The sequence below is a fragment of the Acinonyx jubatus genome, chromosome F2, assembly GCF_027475565.1.
Source record: "Acinonyx jubatus isolate Ajub_Pintada_27869175 chromosome F2, VMU_Ajub_asm_v1.0, whole genome shotgun sequence".
NCBI classification, from domain to species: Eukaryota; Metazoa; Chordata; class Mammalia; order Carnivora; family Felidae; genus Acinonyx; species Acinonyx jubatus.
Genome location: NC_069394.1, coordinates 65,411,366 through 65,430,307, shown reverse-complemented (window position 1 = coordinate 65,430,307; position 18,942 = coordinate 65,411,366). Strand labels below are relative to the sequence as shown.

At 39.0% G+C, this 18,942-nt stretch overlaps 1 non-coding gene across 1 annotated transcript; it reads right to left on the bottom strand.

The window, feature by feature from the left end:
- Positions 1–14,291: 14,291 nt before the first annotated feature.
- On the bottom strand, positions 14,292–14,397 carry LOC113594777 (U6 spliceosomal RNA). Its single transcript, XR_003415220.1, has one exon. It is a non-coding gene; the product is annotated as a U6 spliceosomal RNA (small nuclear RNA).
- Positions 14,398–18,942: the final 4,545 nt, after the last annotated feature.

Here is an 18,942-nt window from a genome sequence, read left to right as displayed (position 1 = left end):
TATAACCTCTGGCACATGTAGGCACCCATGCCTTTCCTTTCTCTGTCACGTTGTGGGTTTGGAGTGAGCATTTGGCTACATCTTGTATTTATTTTTATACTTTTCTACTATATCCAGGGCCGTGCTTTGTTTACAGTGAGCATCCTATAAATAGTAACAACATCATTGGCATACATGCACAGAAATTGAATGATGGGTCAACAATTTTAGGTGTGTCTTAATGTTTATTAATCTATTTATCCTGTCATAGAGAAAAACTGCCAAATGTAGATAAACAGGATGTGGAGCCAGGGCTGAAGAGTCAGGCAGGTTGTTCCCTGCATAGGGCCAGCAGCTGCAGAGGAGAGTGGGGACCAAGCCCTCAGCCCCTTCTGCTCGCAGAGCCCCCTGACAACTCCCAATTTCAGGTCACTCAAAGGCAGTGTTCTGTGGGGGAACGACAGACTTGTCTCTTCTGACATCAGGGGTTCCTCTTACAGACAATTTGCTATGCTTGATTTTAATTGTTTTCTTTTTCTCTTTTAATTATTAAATACTTAAAAGGTAAAAAAGATAATGTGGGGCACCTGGGTGGCTCAGTCGGTTACGCCTCCAACTCTTGATTTCAGCTCAGGTCACTCACGGTTTGTGAGTTCAAGCCCTGAGTCAGGCTCTGCGCTGACAGTGCACAGTCTGCTTGGGATTCTGTCTCTCCCTCTCTCTGTCCTTCCCCACTCACTCTGTCTATAAAAAAAAACAAAAACAAAAAAATCCCAGATGCTCTCACCACATTACCATTATTATTATTTGTTATCTGGAATACTGCAATAACCTCCTAATTGGTTTTCCTGCTTTTACTTAGTTGTCTATTTTCTATTTTTTTTCAAGTTTATTTATTTATTTTGAGAGAGAGAAAGAGAGAGAGAGTGACAGGATCCCAAGCAGGCTCTGTGCTGGTAGCAGAGAGCCTGATGCGGGGCCTGAACGTATGAACCATGAGATCATGACCTGAGCCGAAGTCAGACGCCCAAGCAACTGAGCCACCCAGGCACCCCACTAGTTTCTATTCTCCATAGAATAACCAAGGTGGAGTGATTCTATAAAAGTACAATTTACCACTTCATTCCTCTGCCTAATATTTTCTAACATCTATCACATTTAATCAAGATGTCTTTCCATGGGGATGCCTGGGTGGCTCAGTCAGTTAAATGTCCAACTCTTGGTTTTGGCTCAGGTCATGATCTCATGGTTTCGTGGGCTTGAGCCCCAAGTAGGGCTCTGTGCTGACAGTGCGGAGCCTGCTTAGGATTCTCTTTCTCTCTCTGCCCCTCCCCACTTGCTCTCTCGCTCTCTCTCACTCTCAAAATAAATAAATAAACTTAAAAAAAGATAGTGATACTCCTTTACCCATAAATTGACATTACTATAATTGTTATAAAATCTTTGAAATTATAACTTAATTTCAGACTTTTAGAAAAATAGAAAAAATACTACAAAGTGTTCCCACACACCTTTCACCGTTTACCAAATGTCAATATTTTGCCACACTTGCGTATCCTTGTCTCTCTGTATTACATATGCAGATTATTTTTGGACCACTTAAGAGAAATTTCCCTTCCTCTTCCTTCAATCATTTCTTCTTTCCCTCCTTCCTTCTTTCCTTTCTTCGTCTCAAATAAAACATTAGAGCTAATATTTCCCTGCTTCACCCATCCCCTTCTCTCCTTCTCTGCCTCTCCTTACCCTTGTCAGGGAACCTGCTGTCTTACATGTTTCTGTGCTTTTACTACATATGATTAGATGTAAAGACATTGAATTTTCATTATTTGTTGAGGCTTGCTTTGTGATCAGTACATGATCACTTTTACAACTTTTCCATAGAACCTGAGAAAGAATATGTACTTTTTAAATGAGCCAATAGCTGTAAACCCCTTGCAATAGTGCCTGGCACATTATCAGCACTAAATAGTGTTAACATTTTTTAAATAATCATATGCTGTACAGTCACATAGAGGTCCACTGGCTTAGATTTGTTAACTGTCTTATTCAAATTTTGGATGCTTGAACTCTTAATTTTTATTTAAAAATTTTGTTTTTACTTATTTATTTTGACAGAGAGAGTGAGCATGAGTGGGGGAGAGGGAGAGAGAGAGAATCCCAAGCAGGCTCCTCAATGTCAGCACAGAGCCTGATATGGGGCTGGAACTCACAAATCATGAGGTCATGACCTCAGCCGAAATCAAGAGTCAAAATCAAAATCAAGATGCTTAACTGAGCCACCTAGGTACCCCCTTGAGCTCTCAATTTTTAAAGAAATTTGCTAAAATCTTGTGATTGTGGATCTGTACATGTTTGTGTGTATTCCACCAACTTTCACTCCCTGGCATAGGAGTGAGACCCTGGTCTGTTGTCTGCATCCCACCTCTAATCCCACCCTTGTTAGTGTTTCATCGCAGAGAACTGGGATGGAAATCAGGGCCCTGACTGAACAGAAAAAGCATCACAGGGAAATGGAAGTTTATGAATCCAAACCCATCAAAAATCACAGTGACCTTGACATTTCCCTTTTGTAAGGCTGCTGTGCAGCCTGATCATCATTTGCTACACTCTGATGCTTGCTACACTCTGATATTTCTCCCCTCTAATGCCCACCACCATTCCCACCCTACTCCCACCCCTCCCCCAGTCCCTCAACCATAATTCCTCTGAAGTTTAAGCCAATTTTTTTGGATAATATTCACCAAATTCCCTCTCGCTAATATTTCAAAACTAAATTTGCATATTCCTGTAGTTCTGGGACTAGAAGCTTGGGAAGAAATGTTTCTTAACTGATTCACTAAAAATTGAATATTGTTGGCTGTATTATGATAAACAGAATACACATGAAGAGTGGGAAAACAGACATGAAATAAATAAAACCAAATAAATTGTGAAAAATGCTAAAAGAGAAAAGAACTGTTTCTAGAAGAGAGAAAATGGAAGGGGCGTGTCCTGTGAAGATGTGTTGGGGGAGGATGTTCCAAGAGGGGTGACCGGGTCTGGGAAGGTCGTGGGGCAGAACAGAACTTGGTAGTGAAGAGCTGAAAGAAGCCAGTGAGGAGGGATCAGTGAGTAGCCCAGAGGTCTTAGGAGAGACACAGGCTAGCTCACATAAGGCTGTATGAGCCACGTTAGAGCTTTTGATTTTATTCCAGAAACTGGAATCCATTGAAGGGTTTTAAGCAGAGAATGAGGTGACTAGATTTATGATTTTAAATGTAACTCTAGCCAGAAGGTAGAAATGACTACAGGAGATCAAGAGAAGAAGCAGGGATTCCATTCACAGCAACTTTAGCAAATGGGGGTTTTTGGTGAGCTCAAAGGGTGTTTCATTCTTGTCAGAGAGTTTGCTAAAACCACAACGGCAAATGAAACAGATTTTAACTTCATCTGTAAAAGATCATTTGTGCAGTTTGTGATGACCATCATAGACTTTTCACAGGTCTGGAAGGTCTAGAGTTATAACTAACTCCACCCCCAATTTAAATTTTGTGGGTATCTTGTGAGAACTTTTGATTTGAAAATTTTAAACTTTCATTTAAAAAAAGTACAGGGGTGCCTGGGTGGCTCCGTCTATTAAGCATCTGACTCTTGATTTCTGCTCAGGTCATGATCTCACAATTTGTGAGTTCGAGTCCCGCACTGGACTCTGCACTGACAGTGTGGAGCCTGCTTGGAATTCTCTCTGTCTCCCTTTCTCTCTGCCCCTACCCCACTTGTGCATGCGCTCTCTCTCAAAATAAATAAATAAATAAATAAATAAATAAATAAATAAATAAATAAATAAATACAATTAATTCCCATCCCATTACCTTGGGAATTACTTAATGATTGTTAAGTTTGCTGACATTTACTTCATCTGTTACTTTTTTTCTTCCTTTGCTGAACTTTTTTTTTTAAGTTTATTTGTTTGTTTATTTGTTTATTTTGAGAGAAAAATGAGAGTGTGTGCAAGCAGGGGTGGAGGGGCAGAGAGAAAGAGGGAGAGAGAGAATCCCAGGCAGGTTCTGTGCTGTCAGCACAGAGCCGCACGTGGGGCTCAAACTCATGAGCCGTGAGATCATGACCTGAGCTGAAATCAAGAGTCGGACACTTAACCAACTGAGACACCCAGGTTCCCCCCTTTGCTGAACTATTTAAAAGCAGATTCTAAATATATAATTTGTCCCTTCATATATTAAGGAACCACCTCCAAAATATGAACATTTTCTTACATACCACAAAGCCATATTCACAAAATTAACAATTTATTGCTAACATTTAATGCCAGTTCCATTACAAAATTTCTCTGATGTCTCAAAAATGTCTGTTTATAGTTGGTTTGTTCAAATCAGAATCTAAATAAGATCTGCACAATGCATTTGGTTGTTAAATCTTTTAAGTCTCTTCATCCACGGCACTGCTTTGTTCTTTTTTTTTTTCTTTTTTTCCTTTTTTAAAATTTCTATTATTGACCTGTTGTAGAAACTGGATTAGTTAATCCTGTAAAATGCCTAATATTTCATAATAAAAACCATTTTTATAAAGCAGGATAAAATATGGGGTTTGAGCCTTCAAACTTCCAGTAAGTCAGACCATCTCTCTGGAATGTTCTTTGAAGTGTCTGGCATACAAAACAGTTGGTGAACCATCAACACTCACCACACTTGGCACGCATAATGCAAGCTGTTAAATAAGAGTGCTTGTGCTTAAGGTTTTAATTTTATCATTCAGTCTTCTCAGGTTCTTGACCTGCTTACTCACTGTGATTTGCCTACTGTTATTAAATTAACAGAATCTGAAAATAGCAGTTTCTCAGATGTTTTTAAAAGCAATTAAGATAATGCTTCAGTTTGCTAACCTCAGCCTTTTTCACTTCAGAAATTAGAAAATTAAAAATAGTTGAACTGGAGGTAGCATTAATAAAAGCCAAGTTTGGTTCCACCCTGAGGATGCACAGAAGCAGCAGTGACCAAACTACATGTTTTCTTCACCTCAATGTCAGTCTCTCTGAGAAGGACGACTTGGTTTCTTTGCTATAATTAGCCTCTGTTGCCAATGGAGCAGAGTCTTATTACTTGCAGTAAATAGAATTAGATCACTAGTTCTTTTGGCTTTGTTGATTCAACAGGTTGTGAGTGCATGAACATTATTGACAACAATACCATTGTTATGTAAAATGTTGACATTAGGAAAAACTGGATAAAGGTATGTGGGAACTCTGTACTATCTTTACAACTCCTCTAACTATACAAGTATATCACAGTCAGACATTTTAAAATACTAATTTCCTCTTCTAAATGATTATCTTAGGGGAGTGCATGGTTATTCTGTTAATGATGTCATTGGTTTAATTATTTTTGAAGCCCCTCTTTTGGAACTGTCCTCAAAAACCTAAAGGTCATAAAATTGGAAAATTGTAAGAGATCTGAGGAGTTATCTAGTCCAGTCTGCCAACCATTCCGGAAAATTCTGCTATGTACCATAATTTATTTACCACCCCCCCTAGTGATTAGTACTTAGGTTGTGTCCCAAATTGTCCTCTTTACAAAGTTTATGTGAATTTTTTGTACTTATATCTTTAGACATATTAGGGATATTTCAGTACTCTAGATTCAAAAAGTGGAATTATTGGGTCAAAGGAAATACACATTTAAAATATTGATCCTGAGAAACTTAACAGGAACCCATGGGGGAGGGGAAGGAAAAAAAAAAAAAGAGAGGTTAGAGTGGGAGAGAGCCAAAGCATAAGAGACTCTTAAAAACTGAGAACAAACTGAGGGCTGATGGGGGGTGGGAGGAAGGGGAGGGTGGGTGATGGGTATTGAAGAGGGCATCTTTTGGGATGAGCACTGGGTGTTGTATGGAAACCAACTTGACAATAAATTTCATATATTTAAAAAAATAAATAAATAAAATATTAAGTCCTTCCAATTTGCCATCCAAAACAGCTGTATGCTTCTACCAACAGCGTGTGGGCATATACTAACGTGGGATGCTATCACTCTTCTACATTTTTGCTGTTCTGATATGGGCCTGCTGACACACAGACAGTGTGAGTGGCCTGTCTCCATAGGGAAGAATATTTTGCCAATGACATATTTTAGAATTAGCATGATGATATGTTTCATAATTATTTTGAACCCTCCTTTCTGCTGACTGTTCACACCACCTATCCATCCCTCTATATGCTGCTGCTGCTAGGTAAAAAAACCATCTTGCTTTATTTGCATTTCTCTAATTAGCAGTGAGGTTGAACGCATGCTTATTTGTTTATTGACAGCATGTATTCCTTTCTCACTGAATTGCCTATTCACTTTCTTGGTCAGTTCTATTTTTTATTTTCTTTTTCTTATTTTAAAAGAACACTTGATATTTGGTGAATAATAACGCCTTGTTGCCAGGTTGTGAATGTTTTCTGTGCGTCACTCATAACTTTATAGTCTCTTTTGCTATTTTGCTATTTGAAAGTTATGTTGGTGTTTGGCAGAAGATACAAGAGAGTTTTCATTTCATTTAAATTCATTTCAAATTAGAAATACTGTGCTTATCTGAGCAGGGAGCAATGCTCAGGATCAAAGCAAAGCATAGTAAAAGACTCCTGGTTGGCCTTCCTGGACTCCCTCCACTTGCCTCCCAACTCCCATCTCTCACCCCATGCTATTGCTCCCCTGGGGATTCCAAGGAGAGAAGGATGACCATAAGGAAAGGCATCACTCTTTACAAGTGTTTAATCATCATACAATCTCATCAATCCATCATGGCTTCCAGGTTTTTGTGTCAGACTAAGGAAGTTCTTTCCTACCCAAAGTTTGTAAAGACATTTTTCTATATATATTTTTTACAAATAGTTTTATTGTTTTGTTTTTTTACATTTAGATGTTTAAATCACCCATGGTTTATGGGTAATTAAGCCAATTATCCTTCTGCTGTTTATGTTGAATTATCTAGTCTTCCCCCACTGATTTGAAATGCCACCCTGAGGAGTACCTGGCTGGCTCAGGCAGTTGAGCATGCGACTCTTGATCTTGGGGGTTGTGAGTTCAAACCCCATGTTGCATGTAGAGATTACTTAACAATAAGATATCAAACGGAAAGAAAGAAAGGAAGGAAGGAAGGAAGGAAGGAGGGAGGGAGGGAGGGAGGGAGGGAAGGAAGGAAGGAAGGAAGGAAGGAAGGAAGGAAGGAGAAAAAGAAAAAAAAAGAGAAGTAAAGAAATGCCACCTTGAGCACATGTGAAATCCTGTAAGTATGAACCTGGATTACTTTCTGGACTCTGTTCCATTCCATTGATCTAGTTGTCTTTTTTCTGATCAGTACCATACTACCCTGTTTACTATATAGTTTTATAGTTCTTTTAGTGTCTTATAAGCCAATTTTTATTTTGTTACAGTTGTTTTTCAAAACCTTCTTAGCTATTTTCAAACATTTACTCTTCCAGAGAAACTAGAGAATCAATTTTTAAATTAAAAAAACTCCATTGGGGGGCGCCTGGGTGGCGCAGTCGGTTAAGCGTCCGACTTCAGCCAGGTCACGATCTTGCAGTCCGTGAGTTCGAGCCCCGCGTCGGGCTCTGGGCTGATGGCTCGGAGCCTGGAGCCTGTTTCCGATTCTGTGTCTCCCTCTCTCTCTGCCCCTCCCCCGTTCATGCTCTGTTTCTCTCTGTCCCAAAAATAAATAAACGTTGAAAAAAAAATTAAAAAAAAAAAACTCCATTGGGATTTTGATAAAAATTACATTTAATTTATAGATCGATATGGAGAGAATTGACTTTTAGGAAATACTGAGGTTTCTTATCCATATATGACTCTCCATTTTCAAAAAAATGATATGTCCTTCAGTAAAACATAATTTTAATGGGTTTTGAATATTTTTTATTAATTTTATTTCTAGGTATTTTTTTTCAATGTTATTCATTTTTGAGAGAGAGAATGAGAGAAAGAGCATGAGTGGGGAAGGGGTAGAGATCTTGAGAGGGAGACACAGAATCCAAAGCAGGCCCCAGGCTCTGAGCTGTCAGCATAGAGCCCGACACGGGACTGGAGCTCACGAACTGTGAGATCATGACCCGAGTTGAAGTCCGACGCTTAACTGACTGAACCACCCAGACGCCCCAATTTGTAGGTATTTTAGAGTTGTGATTATTATGTGTCATTTTTCCATTATATTTTTGAAATGGTTCTTAATACATAGTAAAATTATGATTTTTGTATATTCCTTTTGTACTTAGTATCTTGTATTATTGTACTTTGTTTACTTAACTCTCCCCCATTTCTGGGCATTAGGTTGTTCCCAAGCTTTGAGGATCGTAATTAGCCTTGCTATAAACATCTCTAAACAGGTAATTTTTTCTCTTTAAATTTCTTCCCACAAATGGAAAAACAGATTTAAAGAGTATATGGAACTTTATGGCTCTTATTACACATTGCTCTGAGTAATCTCCTGAAGGGCTAGACTCCTTTCCAATTCTGCCTATAATAATATCAGCAAATGAAGTAATAATGATGAAGATAATGATGACGAGGATGATGAGACTATTGGTAAGAGCCATATTATGCTCTGGGCTTCCCATGTCTTTTCATCTAATACTCACAATGAATCTATAATATGCTATTGCTGTCTCATATGGACAGATAAGGAAACTGAGGTACAGAGAGATTAACATCTGCACTCACACCTGGTAGGAGGTGAAGTCAGATGTGTTGTGTTCCATGGTCAATGCCTTCTCAAATACCCATACTTTTCTTAAAAGCATTTTTTAAAGTTTATTTATTTATTTTGAGAGAGAGAGAGAGAGGGAGAGCAGGGGAGGGGCAGAGAGAATCCCAAACTGGCTCCACACCAGTAGCTCTGAGCCCGACTCAAGGCTCAAACTCACAAACCATGAGATCATGACCTGAGCCAAAACCAAGAGTCAGATGCTTACCAACTGAGCCACCCAGGCGCCCCATCTAATACCCATACTTTTTATATTTCATTTATATTTGAGACTTTAAAAGGTATATAAGAGCTGAAAGTTGTTTTATTTTGCATTTCTTAACCAAGAAGTAGGTTGTTAGATAACATACTTGTTAAACCTCTTTTTCATCTCCTTTGACCACTTATCCAATAGACTGGTGATGTTAATTAGATATTTGTAACAACGCCCTCTAAACTGGATAGAAATTGGATAGAGATTATAAAAAAAAAGATTGTATTTTTTTCCCATATGTTTACATATATTCTTAGGTTTTAGTGCCCATTGATTCTTCCTCTATTCTAATTTATGTCTTCTGTAAATTCCTTTTTTTTAATAAATTTTTTTAAGTTTATTTACTTATTTTGAGAGAGAGTGAGCATGAGCATGGGGAGTGGCAGAGAGGGAGAGCGAGAATCCCAAGCAGGCTCTGTGCTGTGCTGTCAGCACAGAGCCCAATGCAGGGTCCACCCAGGCACCCCTTCTGTAAATTCTCCTTATCTGAAAATTCCATTACCAGCATGGGGAATAGTATATTAAGTAGTACTTAACACTCTTATCTTATTCATACAATGGTAGTCTTAGTAGAAGTAGTAGTAGTAATGGTAGTGATAGCAGCTTTCTTTCAAAAACTAAGTGCTTACCAAATGCTAAGGATCTTACATACATGAACTCATTTAATTATCACTATAATCCAATGAGATATTACCTTTGTTTTACAGATGAAGAAATAGGCCCAGGAGATCCTGGGTGGCTCAGTGGGTTAAGTGAGTAAGCATCCAACTCTTGATCTCAGCTCAGGTCATGATCTCGAGGTTCGTGGGTTTGAATCCTGTATCAGGCTCTGTGTTGACAGCATGAAGCCTGCTTGGGATTCTGTCTCTCCCTTTCTCTGCCCCTCCCCACTCTCTCTCTCTCAAAATAAATAAATAAACTTAAAAAAGGAAAAAGAAATAGGCTCAGATTTATCAGCTTGGCCAAGGACACACAGTTAACAAAAGGAAGTCCTGTCTATGCTGAAGTCCATGTTCTTAATAACAGTACTGCTGGCCCCCCATTATGTAGAGTATAAAGTTAACTCTCTTTGAAAACAAAATCTCTTTATAAACGTAAAGAAATCTTCCATACCAATTTATTTCTTTTAAAAATTTTGAATGAATGGGTTTTTATAACATTATATTAGTTTCACGTTTACAACATAATGATTCAATATTTGTATGTACTGTGAAATGATCACCACGCTAATCTAGTTAACATCCATCACCACATCTAGTTATAAATGTTTTATACTAACTTCTTACAAGCTTTGAATTAAAGAGATTTTTAATTTAATCAAATATTTTCTTAACGTTTATAAAGAACTTTGTCATTACCCTTGCCTATCCTAGCTTCTACCTCTGGTGGTCTCTGGGCATTGCCACTCTGGCCTCCAGGGGGCACTGTTACCCCTTTAATACTGTGGCTCAAGCCTTTGCTAATTCCCTTAAGCATAGATAAGACCAGGAAAATATTTAAACAAAGTTTACAAGGGGCTCAGATGAACAGAAGGCAAATGAGTACAGAGAGTAATATACAACTAGATAATTTGGTTCACTGAATGCAGAGTAGGCATTTCAGTATTTGACACTGAAATACCTTGCTTCCCACTGCATGCACAAAGCAGAAAACTTTTTTTCTATCCTGCACTATGTCCTCAAGCAAGCAAAATTCTTCAAAAACTGGCTCTGAGATTAGTAAGGCTAGTTCCAGCTAAGGGCTTCCTTCCAAATTCTACTTTCCAGTTTCAGTGTCTGCCTCTCCCTACACACTGGACACTTAACATGTCAGCCCTCTTCTAGAAAGATGGCATTGTCTGCTTCTGGTTTGTAGCTTTACCCTGTTGTTTGGGAATGGTTATCTGTGGGTGTCTCATACTCCTTCATGTCTTAGACAGTATGCCAAGAATGTAAGGCCCTAACAGCTTATACAGCTTATATTACATATCTATTACTACATAACCGATTACTCCAAAATGTAGAGGCTTAAAAAACAAACTTTTTTTTTTTTTTTGACAGTTTCTTTTGATTAGGAATCTGGGCATAGCTTAGCTAGGTGCCCCTGGTTCCAGGTCAAGGTGTTGGCCAGGGTGCAGTCATCCCCAGTCTTGAATAAGGGAGATTCTTCTTCCAAGCTCATTCAACAAAGTTGTTGGTAGGCCTCAGGTTCTTACTGTGGCCAAAGACATCCTTTCCTTGCCATGCAGGTCTCTCCATAAGGCAGCTCACAACATGCTGTCTACCCTCGCAATGAGTGAGAGAGAACATGAGAAGGTGCCCAAGACAGAAGCTACGGTCTTTTTATAACCTCATGTCAGAAGCAATATCCTGTCATTTGTGCTGTATTAAATTAGTTAGAAGTGAGTCAGTAGCTCTAGCCCACAGTCAACTGGAGGTGATTACACCAAGGAGTGAATACCAGAAGGTAAGAATCCTTATGGGCCATTGTAGAGGCCTTCTACCATATCACTTTACGCAAGCCATTTCTCATGGTGGTGTTTACAGAAAGCAATCTTTTTTTCTTTTTAATTTTTTTAAATGTTTACTTATTTTTCAGAGAGGGGAGGGGAGGAGAGAGGGAGACACAGAATCCAAAGCAGGCTCCAGGCTCCGAGCTGTCAGCACAGAGCCCAATTTGGGGCTCGAACTCATGAACCAGGAGATCATGACCTGAGATGAAATCGGCACCCCAGTCCTTTTTTTTTTAAGTTTATTTATTTATTTTGAGACAGAGAGCAGGGGAAGGGCAGAGAGAGAGAGAGAGAGGGAGAAAAAGAACCCCAAGAAGTCTCCACACCCAACCTGGTGCCTGATGTGGGGTTTGATCTCACAACTGTGAGATCATGACTGGAGCTGAAACCAAGAGTTGGACATTTAACCAACTGAGCTACCCACGTTTCTTGCCCTTTTTAAAAAACTTATGTCTACTCCCAACTTGGGGCTTGAACTTACAACCCTGAGATCAAGAGTAGCAGGCCCTACTGACTGAGCCAGCCAGGATCGCCTACATCAAGCAGTCTTGAGGAATGAAGTAACCTCTCCCTCTGGGAAAGAGAAGCTGGCTTAGCTTGTTGCTTGCTAGAAAAGCAATGGGCTCCCCAAGCTCACTGTTACCCGCAATGAACACAAACCCACTGCACATGTGGCATCTATCTGGGGCTCTTAGTATCACACCTGTGGGACTTGAGGCAAGAGGAGTTAATGTAAACAATTCATGCTGTTTATGCTGTGCTGTGGGTAAAAAAATTTTTTTTGCCTAGGTGGCTCAGTCTGTTGAACGTCAACTCTTGGTTTCAGCTCAGGTCATGATCTTACAGTTCATGAGTTCAAGCCCTGCCTGGTGATTCTCTCTCTCTTTCTCTCTGCCCGACCCTGCTCTCTCTCTCTTTCTCTCTCTCTCCTTTCTCTCTCAAAATAAATAAATAAACTTTTATAAAAGTTTTTTCCCCCTCTTCCTCAGATATTCCATGTCTTCTTTCAGCATCTGTAAAACAGTAAAGGTTAACTTGTTGGCTTGTAAGTAGGATAAAAACAAATTGCAGACCTGACAGTTTGACTCAACAGCACAATTCAGAATTGTATACAAGCCTGGGAGACCATCATTCATACAAGAGATCCACGTACATATATTTCATTTTATTTGACAAACACTTATGTGCCAGGTAATTATTCTAAGAGTTTATTGACATAAACTCATTTCATCCATGAGGTAGGCACTATTAAAAACCCCTGCTTTACAGATGAGGCAGAAGAGGCCCAAAGATGTTGAGTAACTTGCTGCAAGTCACATTGCTCATAAGCGTCAGAGCCTCAAATAGTCAAACAGAAACAAACACAAAAGTCCTGGCTACACCATCCATTGATCCACTGTATCATGCTAACTGTGTTCCAGGTTGGGAAGGGGTGAAGCAGAGACAAGATGGGGGGAAATGACAAAACAGAGAGTTCATTCCTCAAAACATGAGTTGAAATCAATTTAGTATTTTTCATTCCTAACATAGTAACATATTGTCTGTTGTTTCAAAGGATATTCAAAGGATAAACTCTACCAGTTATATTTGACTGGTTAGGATTTGACTTAGAACACTTGTTCTATATTCAGACTATGAAGGTTAAAATGTATTGTTCACACACACAAATCTGAACATGGACTTTATAACAGCTTTGTTCATAACTGCACAAACTTGGAAGCAGCCAGGATGTTTTTCAGTTGGTGAATGGACAAACTGTAGTACATACAGACAATAAAAATTAATTTTTATTTTAGATAAAGAGAGTGTGTGAGCAGGGGAGAGGGGCAGAGGGGGAGAGAGAGAGAGAGGGAAAGAGAGAGAAACTTAAGCAGGCTCCATGCTCAGCACAGAGCCCGATGTGGGAGTTGATCCAATGACTCTGGGATCATGACCTGAGCCAAAATCAAGAGTCGGACGCTCAACCAACTGAGCCACCCAGGCACCCCTCAATAGAAAATTATTTAATTCTAAAAACAAATGAGCTATTAAACCATGAAAAGATTGGGGGGAGGGGACTTTAATGCATGTCACTAAGTAAAAGAAGCCATATGATTCCAGCCATATGACAATTTGAAAAAGGCAAAACTATGGAGATAGTAAAAAGATCAGTGGTTTCCAGGGGTTGGGAGGAAGGGAGGGATGAATAGGCAGAGCTCAAAAGATTTCAGGGCAATGAAACTGTTTTGTAGGATACTGTAATGGTGTAAACATGTTATTATACATTTGTCCAAGTCCACAGAATATGCAACAAGAGTGAACCCTAATGTAAACCATAGACTTTGATGATAATGATGTGTCAATGTAGGTTCATCCATGATAATAAATGTACCACTCTGATGGGGCAGGTTGTGCATGTGTGGGGACGGGTTATATAAGACCTCTACACTTTCCACCCAATGTTGTTATTAACCTAAAACTGCTTTAAAAAATAGTCTTTTAAAAAATGCTTTGAAAATTACAGTATGCTTAAATTTTTAAAAAAATTTTTTTAATTTATTTTTGAGAGAGAGAGGGCACACCAGCAGGGGAGGAGCAGAGAGAAAGAGAGACACAGAACCCAAAGCAGGGTCCAGGATCTGAGCTTTCAGCACAGAGCCCAATGCGGGGCTCGAACCCACGAACCATGAGATCATGACCTGAGCTGAAGTCGGATGCTTAACCGACTGAGCCACCCAGGCACCCCCAAAAATTATAGTGTACTTTAAAATTTAAACTTTTTTTTTTTAATTTTTTAATGTTTATTTATTTTTGAGAGAGAGAGAGAGGCCACGAGCAGGGGAAGGGAAGAGAGAGAGGAAGTCACAGGATCCGAATTTGCACGTCACCCTTGCACAGGGGCGGGCTAATCTTCTCTGTATTGTTCCAGTTTTAGTACACGTGCTACCGAAGTGAGCACAGGAGTCGCAGAATCCGAAGCAAGCTCCAGGCGCCAAGCTGTCAGCATAGAGCCTAACTTGGAGCTAGAACCCATGGACCACGAGATCATGACCTGAGCTGAAGTTGGATGCTTAACTGACTGAGTCATCCAGTCACCTCAAATGTAAACTATTATTAATAGTGTAAACGTGTAGTAAGTTTTTGTTAAGCTCACTCTAAACCTGTTCAAGTCCCCCTTGCTTTTGGTCTCATCCTTCTGTCTGTTGCCTCCTCCTTTCCTTAATAAGTGTAAATGGCTTGGCCCCCACTTGGGCTCTTTTAACCTCCTCCATTGTCCTTCTCTTCAACCTTCCTAACCCCAGTTTAATGCGGCTGTCTCCTCCATACCTATACCATGGCTGCAGAGCTCTGCGAAGATGGTATCTATTGTACAACTTGCATTTCTCCTACATCAGTTCATCCCTCAGTGTGTCCTGCAACTATTTCTGTGTTTCTCAAACCAGAGCTTTCTGCTTAATATATGTATCAGCAAATTTTAAGTGTAGTTTTTATTTTTGATATTGTACTATTTTGAATAAATATTTTCAAAGTCATGCCATTTCTTCTTACTCGACAGATATTATATGTCAGGCTTTTTGCATATATATGTAATTAGATTCATGTTATTAAGCTGTTTTCTATTTAAAAATTAAAATAATCTGGCTTCTAATGATCATGTACAGATATATGGCAGATAAGCATATCTATCAATGATGATTCACCGAAAAGTGCTTATGTATCAGCAAACCCAGATGGGTTGATGTGTTTAGAGTTGCTTTAATTATTGGTCTCCTTTTTTTTTTTTTTAAGAAAAGATGACTTTTATTTATTTTTATTTGAGAGAGAGAGAGAGAGAGTGCAAGTGGAAGAGGAACAGAAGGAGAGAGAAAATCTTAAGCAGGTTCCATACTCAGGACCCTGGGATCATGACCCGAGCCGAAATCAAGAGCCCGACGCTAAACCAACTGAGCCACCCAGGCGCCCCAATTATTGGTCTCCTTAAGAAGATTCTGTGAAAAAGTTGAGTCATAGTCCCTTCTTTAATGTGCCTCAATGCCTTGGAATAAGCCTCCCTTGTTCTTTAGATTAGGGTATTTCTTCACTCAGTGAGCTCAATCAGAATCTAATTCAATCCTTTCCATAGCTTCTCTTTTAGCAAGACTAGGGACCACTCCCTGTGTCCTAGGGATTAATACTACTGGTCTCAAATGGTAGCCGATGGGGAAAATTTGCTTGAAAGATGTGGCTCATTTGGCCTGCACAGCATTTTAAGAAAATCTCAATTCGTTCCTAGCATTTTGGAATTATGCCATTTCACATTAGTGGATCTGGCCAATTGGGGCTTTGTGCTCACATAGCAACAATCAGCTGGTAGCAGCCATCAGCCATTCCATTTAGAGAGGGCATGCACCTCTTGCCACTCATGAAGACTGATGGTCAGTTGCCATTTATCACCTCACTTTCACCTCTTCTGACACTCACCATTAGAGGTGCTTCCCAGGTGCTTTAGGCATTTGAGTTTGTAAACTTCTACACCTGGTCCTTGCTGCCTTTCACCCAGAACCACCTATTGACATTGAAGGCTCTAGAAACACCAGGGCTTCAAATCAAATGGACTCAGCTCTGCCACTTTCCTGCCACGTGACCTGGGTAGGGTTATTTCACCTCTTTGAATTTCTGTTCCTTTATCTGTAAAAAGGGGATGATGATGGCATGGTTATGTGGATTAAAGGCAATAATGTATATAATGTGTTTCTGATAAAGCCAAGAAGAGGCAGAAAGGACTCAGTAAGTGTGGCCTGCCTCCTTTGACAACTGCTGTGCTCACCTCTCAGGAGATGACAGGGCTATTCCTGTAAGTCTCTGGGATAGTTAATTCACAACTAATTTGTATGATATTCTCAGGTGTCTAGACACAAGTAAAAATATAAGAAACCAGGGGTACCTGGCTGGCTCAGTAGGTAGAGCATGGGACTCTTGATCTTGGGGTTGTTGTGAGTTTGAGCCCCATGCTGCGGTAGAATTTAGTTAAAAAAATAAGATAAATTTTTAAAATAATAAATAAAAATAAATAAATAAAATATATGAAACCAGATAGTACTTAGGTAAAATTTATATTCTGTAACTGTCGTCTGCCATCATCAAGGACCCATAATGGGTTAAGTAAGTTGTTAGCCAACAGCACTTAGATTGCTTGGAGAATAATCCTGTGGCATGGTAAATTGAACTCTTGCAATTAGTTATATAAAGAAAATAAAAATGGAAAAGTTTGTGAGTTGGCATGTTTTCTAAAACCACGTGGAGTGAGGGAGGGAGACAATTCTCTATATGCCACACTTGCCCTCACACTGCAACTTTTGTAGAGTTGCTGATGTATCTATATATCTAACTTGTTTTTTAATCTGCTGCTGTAACAAATTACCACAAATTTAGAGACTTAAAACCACATTTTTAGCCCTCTAGGTTTGAAGTCTGACATCAGTGTCACTGAGCTAAAATTAACGTGTCAGCAGGGCTGCACCCTTTTGCAGGCTCTATGAGTGAATCCATTTTCTTGCCTTTTCCAGCTTCTAGAGACCACCCACATTCCATGGCTTGAGGCCCCCTTTTCCACCTTCAAAGCCAGCAATGTTGTATCTCTCCAACCATCCTTCCATAGTCACATCTTTTTCTCTAACTCTTCTTTTGCCTTCTTCTTCTTCCACTTTTGAGGACCCTTGTGATCACCTGGGACCCACTCAGAAAATCCAGGATATTCTTCCTATCTTAAGGTCAGCTGATTAGCAATCTTTATTTCATATAACCTTTTTTAAAATTAATTTTTTAAATTGAGATATAATTAACATATGACATTAGTTTCAAGTGTACAGCATCATGATTCGATAGACTGCTAAATAATCACTCCAAGTCTAGTTGACATCCATCACCACACATAGTTACGTTTTTCTTGTTATGATAAATTTTAAGATCTACTCTCTTAGCAGCTTTCAAATATACAATACAGCATTATTAATTGTAGTCACCATGCTGTACATTACATCTTATGACTTATTTATTTTATAAATGGAAGCTTGTAGCTTGTGACCACCTTCACTCATTTCATCTATCCTCTCCCCAATCCCTGATGCTGTCAACCACGAACCTGTTCTCTGTATCTGAGTTCATTTTTGTTTTGTTTTAGATTCCATATATAAGTAAGATCATATAGTATTTGTCTTTTCCTGTCTGACTTAATTCACTTGCAATAATTGCCCCAAAGTCCATGCATATTGTCCATGCAAACTTAATTCTTTGCCATGTCATGTAACATATTTACAGGTTCCAGGGACTAGGATGTGATGTCTTTGGGATGCCATCGTTCTGCCTACCATAATGAGTAGGTACATTACTATAAGTTTATCTCACTTAATCTTCACAACCACCTTGTGAAGTAGGAAATACATTTGCAAGTAAGAAAACTGAGGCTGAGGAGTTAGGAAATGTGCCTGGGTCCAGAGCTAGTAAGCAGAAGTAAGATTCAAATCCAGAGCTGTTTTCCTCTGAAGCCATGTGCCTAATCACTACACTATTCTGAAATTTGTTCAAATGGTGTTTTTCTTTCTATTTTCTATGAGAATGATTATTATAGTGAAAATTGGATTTTTGGGAGGTTAGTGGGATAGCCCAAGGAGTACATATGTTATCAGTTAAAATTCAAATACAGATTGTCTCTTTATTGCCTTAATGTGCTTATATTTTTCTAAATTGAATTTTATGTTATCACAGACTTCTGCAACTAAGTCTGACTTTCCACACTATGCCCCAGATTGTTAACATCACTTGCTTTTAAAAAGTCAAACAGATACAGGTTCCTCCAAGGCTGTGAACTTTGACTTTGCAGAGTTTAAAAGTAAATAAGACCCCAGGTAGTTATGTGATCCAGTTTCTTGCCTTCAGTACCTCACAGCGCTGTTTTTTTGGTTTGGTTTGGGTTATTTTTATTTTATTTTTATTATTTTGCTATTTGGGGAAATGTTATGAGATTCCATTGTAGGAGTTTAATTTCTATGCTCTTAGCTTCTAGCAGTTTTTTCTTCTACCTGTTTTTCATTTTTTCATGATTGTTCTCCAATGGAAATAACTAGCAATTAAAAGCAATTTATCCCAGTCACGAGTGGAAATTATAAGTAACGAGATAAACTTTTAAAGCCAAATAGCACGCTTGTAAAACTTTCAAACAGTATGGTATCAGGCTTGAAGAAATACACCAGGCAGAAGTGGTGAGATAGTTAAAAAGGCAAGGTACTGAGGAATATTCAATAGTAAACAGCATAAGGAAAAATTAATGTGCTTTTCTCATTTTCTATCAAGGATATAAAATCCCCTTGAAAGCACAATGCATGTTGTACCTTGAACCGCTGTATTAACACAGTGCTTTGAAGAGGAAATGTTTGTTGAATCAGTGGTATTTATATTTCAGAAAAGCACCTTGCAGATATCTAAAAGAGAAAATAAGTCAGAAATGGTTTATTTAAACTACATGAGG